Raw genomic sequence first — 7,959 nt, 5'->3', positions numbered from 1 at the left:
GCGCGCCTCCACTTGCCTTGGGGGGCACTCCACCCCCCTTGGTCGCCGCCCCCCCTAGAGATCCCATCTCTAGGGCCGGCGCCCCCCCTGGGGGCCTATATAAAGGAGGGGGGAGGGAGGGCAGCCGCACCCTGAAGTCTTGGCGCCTCCCTCTCCCCTGATACACCTCTCCCTCTCGCAGAAGCTCGGCGAAGCTCTGCCGAAACTTTTCTGCATCCACCAACACGCCGTCGTGTTGCTGGATCTTCATCAACCTCTCCTTCCCCCTTGTTGGATCAAGAAGGAGGAGACGTCATCCGCTCCGTACGTGTGTTGAATGCGGAGGTGCTATCCGTTCGGCACTTGGTCATCGGTGATTTGGATCACGGCGAGTACGATCTACAAAGGTATGTAGATGCACTCCTATCACTCGTTGCTTAGATGAACTCATAGATGGATCTTGGCGAAACCGTAGAATTTTTTTATTTTCTGCAATGTTCCCCAACAGTGGTATCAGAGGTAGGTCTATGCGTAGTTCTCTATTGCACGAGTAGAACACAAATCTGTTGTGGGCGTAGATCTTGTCAACTTGCTTGCCGCTACTAGTCTTATTTTGCTTCAGCGGTATTGTGGGATGAAGCGGCCCGGACCGACCTTACACGTACGCTTACGTGAGACAGGTTCCACCGACTGACATGCACTAGTTGCATAAGGTGGCTAGCGGGTGTCTGTCTCTCCCACTTTAGTTGGAGCGGATTTGATGAAAAGGGTCCTTGTGAAGGGTAAATAGAAGTTGACAAAAATCATGTTGTGGCTTTTTCGTAGGTAAGAAAACGTTCTTGCTAGAACCCTATTGCAGCCACGTAAAAGATGCAACAACAATTAGAGGACATCTAACTTGTTTTTGCAGCAATTGCCTTGTGATGTGATATGGCCAAAAGTTGTGATGAATGATGAATGATATATTGTGATGTATGAGATCATGGTCTTGTAATAGGAATCACGACTTGCATGTCGATGAGTATGACAACCGGCAGGAGCCATAGGAGTTGTCTTTATTTTTTGTATGACCTGCGTGTCATTGAAGAACGCCATGTAAATTACTTTACTTTATTGCTAAACGCGTTAGCCATAGAAGTAGAAGTAGTCGTTGGCGTGACAACTTCATGAAGACACGATGATGGAGATCATGATGATGGAGATCATGGTGTCATGCCGGTGACGAAGATGATCATGGAGCCCCGAAGATGGAGATCAATGGAGCTATATGATATTGGCCATATCATGTCACTATTATATAATTGCATGTGATGTTTATTATGTTTATGCATCTTGTTTACTTAGAACGACGGTAGTAAATAAGATGATCCCTTATAACAATTTCAAGAAAGTGTTCCCCCTAACTGTGCGCCGTTGCTAAAGTTCGTCGTTTCGAAGCACCACGTGATGATCGGGTGTGATAGATTCTTACGTTCACAAACAACGGGTGTAAGACAGTTTTACACATGCAAAAACACTTCGGGTCAACTTGACGAGCCTAGCATGTACAGACATGGCCTCGGAACACAGAGACCGAAAGGTCGAACATGAGTCGTATGGAAGATACGATCAACATGGAGATGTTCACCGATGATGACTAGTCCGTCTCACTTGATGATCGGACACGGCCTAGTCGACTCGGATCGTGTGACACTTAGATGACTAGAGGATGTCTAATCTGAGTGGGAGTTCATTAAATAATTTGATTAGATGAACTTAATTATCATGAACTTAGTCTAAAACTTTTGCAAATATGTCTTGTAGATCAAATGGCCAACGCTCATGTCAACATGAACTTCAACGCGTTCCTAGAGAAAACCAAGCTGAAAGATGATGGAAGCAACTATACGGACTGGGTCCGGAACCTGAGGATTATTCTCATAGCTGCCAAGAAAGCATATTCCTAGAAGGACCGCTAGGTGAAGCACTCATCCTAGAGAACCAAGACGTTATGAATGCTTGGCAGTCACGTGCTGATGATTACTCCCTCGTTCAGTGCGACATGTTTTACAGCTTAGAACCGGGGCTCCAAAAGCGTTTTGAGCAACACGGAGCATATGAGATGTTCGAGGAGCTGAAAATGGTTTTCCAAGCTCATGCCCGGGTCGAGAGATATGAAGTCTCCGACAAGTTCTACAGTTGTAAGATGGAGGAAAATAGTTCTGTCAGTGAGCACATACTCAAAATGTCTGGGTTGCACAACCGCCTGTCCCAGCTGGACATTAACCTCCCGGACGAGGCGGTCATTGACAGAATCCTTCAGTCGCTCCCACCGAGCTACAAGAGCTTTGTGATGAACTACAATATGCAGGGGATGGTGAAAACTATTCCTGAAGTATTTTTAATGCTGAAGTCAGTAGAGGTAGAAATCAAGAAAGAACATCAAGTGTTGATGGTCAATAAAACCACCAAGTTCAAGAAGGGCAAGAGCAAGAAGAACTTCAAGAAGGACGGCAAGGATGTTGCCGCGCCCGGTAAGCCAGTTGCCAGGAAGAAGTCAAAGAGTGGACCCAAGCCTGAGACTGAGTGTTTTTATTGCAAAGGGAAGGGTCACTGGAAGCAGAACTGCCCCAAATACTTAGCGGACAAGAAGGCCGGCAACACCAAAGGTATATTTGATATACATGTAATTGATGTGTACCTTACCAATACTCGTAGTAACTCCTGGGTATTTGATACCGGTGCCGTTGCTCATATTTGTAACTCACAGCAGGAGCTGCAGAATAAGCGGAGACTGGCGAAGGACGAGGTGACGATGCGCGTCGGGAATGGTTCCAAGGTCGATGTGATCGCCGTCGGCACGCTGCCTCTACATTTACCCACGGGATTAGTTTTAAACCTCAATAATTGTTATTTAGTGCCAAGTTTGAGCATGAACATTGTATCTGGATCTCGTTTAATACGAGATGGCTACTCATTTAAATCCGAGAATAATGGTTGTTCTATTTATATGAGATATATGTTTTATGGTCATGCCCCGATGGTCAATGGTTTATTCTTAATGAATCTCGAACGTAATGTTACACATATTCATAGTTTGAATACCAAAAGATGTAAAGTTGATAACGATAGTCCCACATACTTGTGGCATTGCCGCCTTGGTCACATTGGTGTCAAGCGCATGAAGAAGCTCCATGCTGATGGACTTTTAGAGTCTCTCGATTACGAATCATTTGACACATGTGAACCATGCCTCATGGGCAAAATGACCAAGACTCCGTTCTCCGGAACAATGGAGCGAGCAACCAACTTATTGGAAATCATACATACTGATGTGTGTGGTCCAATGAGCGTTGAGGCTCGCGGAGGATATCGTTATGTTCTCACTCTCACTGATGACTTGAGTAGATATGGGTATGTCTACTTAATGAAACACAAGTCTGAGACCTTTGAAAAATTCAAAGAATTTCAGAATGAGGTAGAGAATCAACGTGACCAAAAGATAAAGTTCCTACGATCAGATCGTGGAGGAGAATATTTAAGTCACGAATTTGGTACGCACTTAAGGGAATGTGGAATCATTTCACAACTCACGCCGCCTGGAACACCTCAGCGTAACGGTGTGTCCGAACGTCGTAATCGCACTTTATTGGATATGGTGCGGTCTATGATGTCTCTTACCGATTTACCGCTATCATTTTGGGGATACGCTCTAGAGACAGCTACATTCACTTTGAATAGGGCTCCATCTAAATCCGTTTAGATGACACCGTATGAATTATGGTTTGGGAAGAAACCTAAGCTGGCGTTTCTAAAAGTTTGGGGATATGATGCTTATGTCAAGAAACTTCAACCTGAAAAGCTCGAACCCAAGTCGGAAAAATGCGTCTTCATAGGATACCTTAAGGAAACCATTGGGTATACCTTCTACTTAAGATCCGAGGGCAAGATCTTTGTTGCCAAGAATGGATCCTTTCTAGAAAAAGAGTTTCTCTCGAAAGAAGTAAGTGGGAGGAAAGTAGAACTCGATGAAGTACTACCTCTTGAACCGGAAAGTAGTGCAACTCAGGAAAATGTTCCTGTGGTGCCTGCTCCGACTAGAGAGGAAATTAATGATGATGATCAAGGTACTTCGGATCAAGTTGCTACTGAACTTCGTAGGTCCACAAGGACACGTTCCACACCAGAGTGGTATGGCAACCCTGTCCTGGAAATCATGTTGTTAGACAACGGTGAACCTTCGAACTATGAAGAAGCGATGACGGGACCAGATTCCAACAAATGGCTTGAAGCCATGCAATCCGAGATAGAATCCATGTATGAAAACAAAGTATGGACTTTGACAGACTTGCCCGATGATCGGCGAGCGACAGAAAACAAATGGATCTTTAAGAAGAAGACAGACGCGGATGGTAATGTTACCATCTATAAAGCTCGACTAGTCGCTAAGGGTTATCGGCAAGTTCAAGGGGTTGACTACGATGAGACTTTCTCTCCCGTAGCGAAGCTGAAGTCCGTCCGAATCATGTTAGCAATTGCCGCATACTATGATTATGAGATATGGCAGATGGACGTCAAAACGGCATTCCTTAACTGACATCTTAAGGAAGAACTGTATATGATGCAGCCAGAGGGTTTTGTCGATCCTAAGAATGCTAACAAAGTATGCAAGCTCCAGCGATCCATTTATGGGCTGGTGCAAGCATCTCGGAGTTGGAACATTCGCTTTGATGAGATGATCAAAGCGTTTGGGTTTATGCAGACTTATGGAGAAGCCTGCGTTTACAAGAAAGTGAGTGGGAGCTCTGTAGCATTTCTCATATTATATGTAGATGACATACTTTTGATGGGAAATGATATAGAACTTTTGGACAGCATTAAGGCCTACTTGAATAAGTGTTTTTCAATGAAGGACCTTGGAGAAGCTGCTTACATATTAGGCATCAAGATCTATAGGGATAGATCGAGACGCCTCATAGGTCTTTCACAAAGCACATACCTTGATAAGATTTTGAAGAAGTTCAAAATGGATCAGTCCAAGAAAGGATTCTTGCCTGTATTGCAAGGTGTGAGATTGAGCTCGGCTCAATGCCCGACCACGGTAAAAGATAAAGAAGAGATGAGTGCCATCCCCTATGATTCAGCCATAGGATCTATTATGTATGCCATGCTATGTACCAGACCTGATGTAAACCTTGCCGTAAGTTTGGTAGGAAGGTACCAAAGTAATCCCGGCAAGGAACACTGGACAGCGGTCAAGAATATCCTGAAGTACCTGAAAAGGACAAAGGACATGTTTCTCGTTTATGGAGGTGACGAAGAGCTCGCCGGAAAGGGTTACGTCGACGCTAGCTTCGACACAGATCTGGATGACTCTAAGTCACAAACCGGATACGTGTATATGTTGAATCGTGGAGCAGTAAGCTGGTGCAGTTGCAAGTAGAGCGTCGTGGCGGGATCTACATGTGAAGCGGAGTACATGGCAGCCTCGGAGGCAGCGCATGAAGCAATTTGGGTGAAGGAGTTCATCACCGACCTAGGAGTCATACCCAATGCATCGGGGCCGATCAAACTCTTCTGTGACAACACTGGAGCTATTGCCCTTGCCAAGGAGCTCAGGTTTCACAAGAAGACCAGGCACATCAAGCGCCGTTTCAACTCCATCCGTGAAAATGTTCAAGATGGAGACATAGATATTTGCAAAGTACATACGGATCTGAATGTCGCAGATCCGTTGACTAAACCTCTCTCGCGAGCAAAACATGATCGACACCAGAACTCTATGGGTGTTCGATTCATCACAATGTAACTAGATTATTGACTCTAGTGCAAGTGGGAGACTGTTGGAAATATGCCCTAGAGGCAATAATAAAAGGATTATTATTATATTTCCTTGTTCATGATAATTGTCTTTATTCATGCTATAATTGTATTATCCGGAAATCGTAATACACGTGTGAATACATAGACCATAATATGTCCCTAGTGAGCCTCTAGTTGACTAGCTCGTTGATCAACAGATAGTCATGGTTTCCTGACTATGGACATTAGATGTCGTTGATAACGGGATCACATAATTAGGAGAATGATGTGATGGACAAGACCCAATCCTAAGCATAGCACAAGATCGTGTAGTTCGTTTTGCTAGAGCTTTTCCAATGTCAAGTATCTTTTCCTTAGACCATGAGATCGTGTAACTCTCGGATACCGTAGAAGTGCTTTGGGTGTACCAAACGTCACAACGTAACTGGGTGACTATAAAGGTGCACTACAGGTATCTCCGAAAGTGTCTGTTGGGTTGACACGAATCGAGACTGGGATTTGTCACTCCGTATGACGGAGAGGTATCTCTGGGCCCACTCGGTAATGCATCATCATAATGAGCTCAAAGTGACCAAGTGTCTGGTCACGGTATCATGCATTACGGTACGAGTAAAGTGACTTGCCGGTAACGAGACTGAACGGGGTATTGGGATACCGACGATCGAGTCTCGGGCAAGTAACGTACCGATTGACAAAGGGAATTGTATACGGGGTTGATTGAATCCTCGACATCGTGGTTCATCCGATGAGATCATCGAGGAGCATGTGGGAGCCAACATGGGTATCCAGATCCCGCTGTTGGTTATTGACCGGAGAGCCGTCTCGGTCATGTCTGTGTGTCTCCCGAACCCGTAGGGTCTACACACTTAAGGTTCGGTGACGCTAGGGTTGTATGAATATGAGTATGCAGCAAACCGAAAGTTGTTTGGAGTCCCGGATGAGATCCCGGACGTCACGAGGAGTTCCGGAATGGTGCGGAGGTAAAGAATTATATATAGGAAGTGCAGTTTCGGCCACCGGGAAAGTTTCGGGGGTCACCGGTATTGTACCGGGACCACCGGAAGGGTCCCGGGGGTCCACCGGGTGGGGCCACCTATCCCGGAGGGCCCCATGGGCTGAAGTGGGAGGGGAACCAGCCCCTGGTGAGCTGGTGCACCCCCCGGGCCCCCCTCTGCGCCTAGGGTTGGGAACCCTAGGGAAGGGGGCGCCTCCACTTGCCTTGGGGGGCACTCCACCCCCCTTGGACGCCTCCGCCCCTAGAGATCCCATCTCTAGGGCCGGCGCCCCCCTGGGTTCCTATATAAAGGAGTGAGGGAGGGAGGGAAGCCGCACCCTGAAGTCTTGGCGCCTCCCTCTCCCCTGCTACACCTCTCCCTCTCGCAGAAGCTCGGTGAAGCTCTGCCGGAACTCTGCTGCATCCACCACCACACCGTCGTGCTGCTGGATCTTCATCAACCTCTCCTTCCCCCTTGCTGGATCAAGAAGGAGGAGACGTCATCCGCTCCGTACGTGTGTTGAACGCGGAGGTGCTGTCCGTTCGGCACTTGGTCATCGGTGATTTGGATCACGGCGAGTACGACTCCATCATCCCCGTTCTCTTGAACGCTTCCGCTCGCGATCTACAAAGGTATGTAGATGCACTCCTATCACTCGTTGCTTAGATGAACTCATAGATGGATCTTGGTGAAACCGTAGAATTTTTTTTATTTTCTGCAACGTTCTCCAACACTTATGAGATGCAACAATGCTACATGGCAAAATGGTCGTGATAAGATCTGTTTTTGCCTAAAAATTGCCATGTACCAACAAATTACAAAAAAAATGAAACAAAAAGTTCATGTCATGTATAACTGGCGTCCGCTACATTTTCACCAGCCACTGTCAACTACATTTTCATGGCAAATCCACTACATAAATTGCCAGGCTGCAATGCACTGTTCACTTCATTTTTAGTAGAATGGAAAACCGTTATTGGGAAGGAATCTAGCAGAAATCTCACTAGCGTCTACCTATGCATCGTTCCCTCGGTCAATTTTATGGATTGAATACGTCGTGGTGATGATGTGGCAAGCCGCGTGCGCTCGGTCCAACGGATACAAGGATGTTTCGATTTGAAATCCAAAAAAACCGACGTCAGATTTTTAGTGATTCCGATAGAAAATAATTAAAATCATGGCA

This window comes from Triticum aestivum, chromosome 6B (genome assembly GCF_018294505.1).
Source record: "Triticum aestivum cultivar Chinese Spring chromosome 6B, IWGSC CS RefSeq v2.1, whole genome shotgun sequence".
Lineage (NCBI taxonomy): Eukaryota > Viridiplantae > Streptophyta > Magnoliopsida > Poales > Poaceae > Triticum > Triticum aestivum.
The sequence above is the reverse complement of the archived record's forward strand: the minus strand, read 5'-3'. Positions refer to the sequence as shown.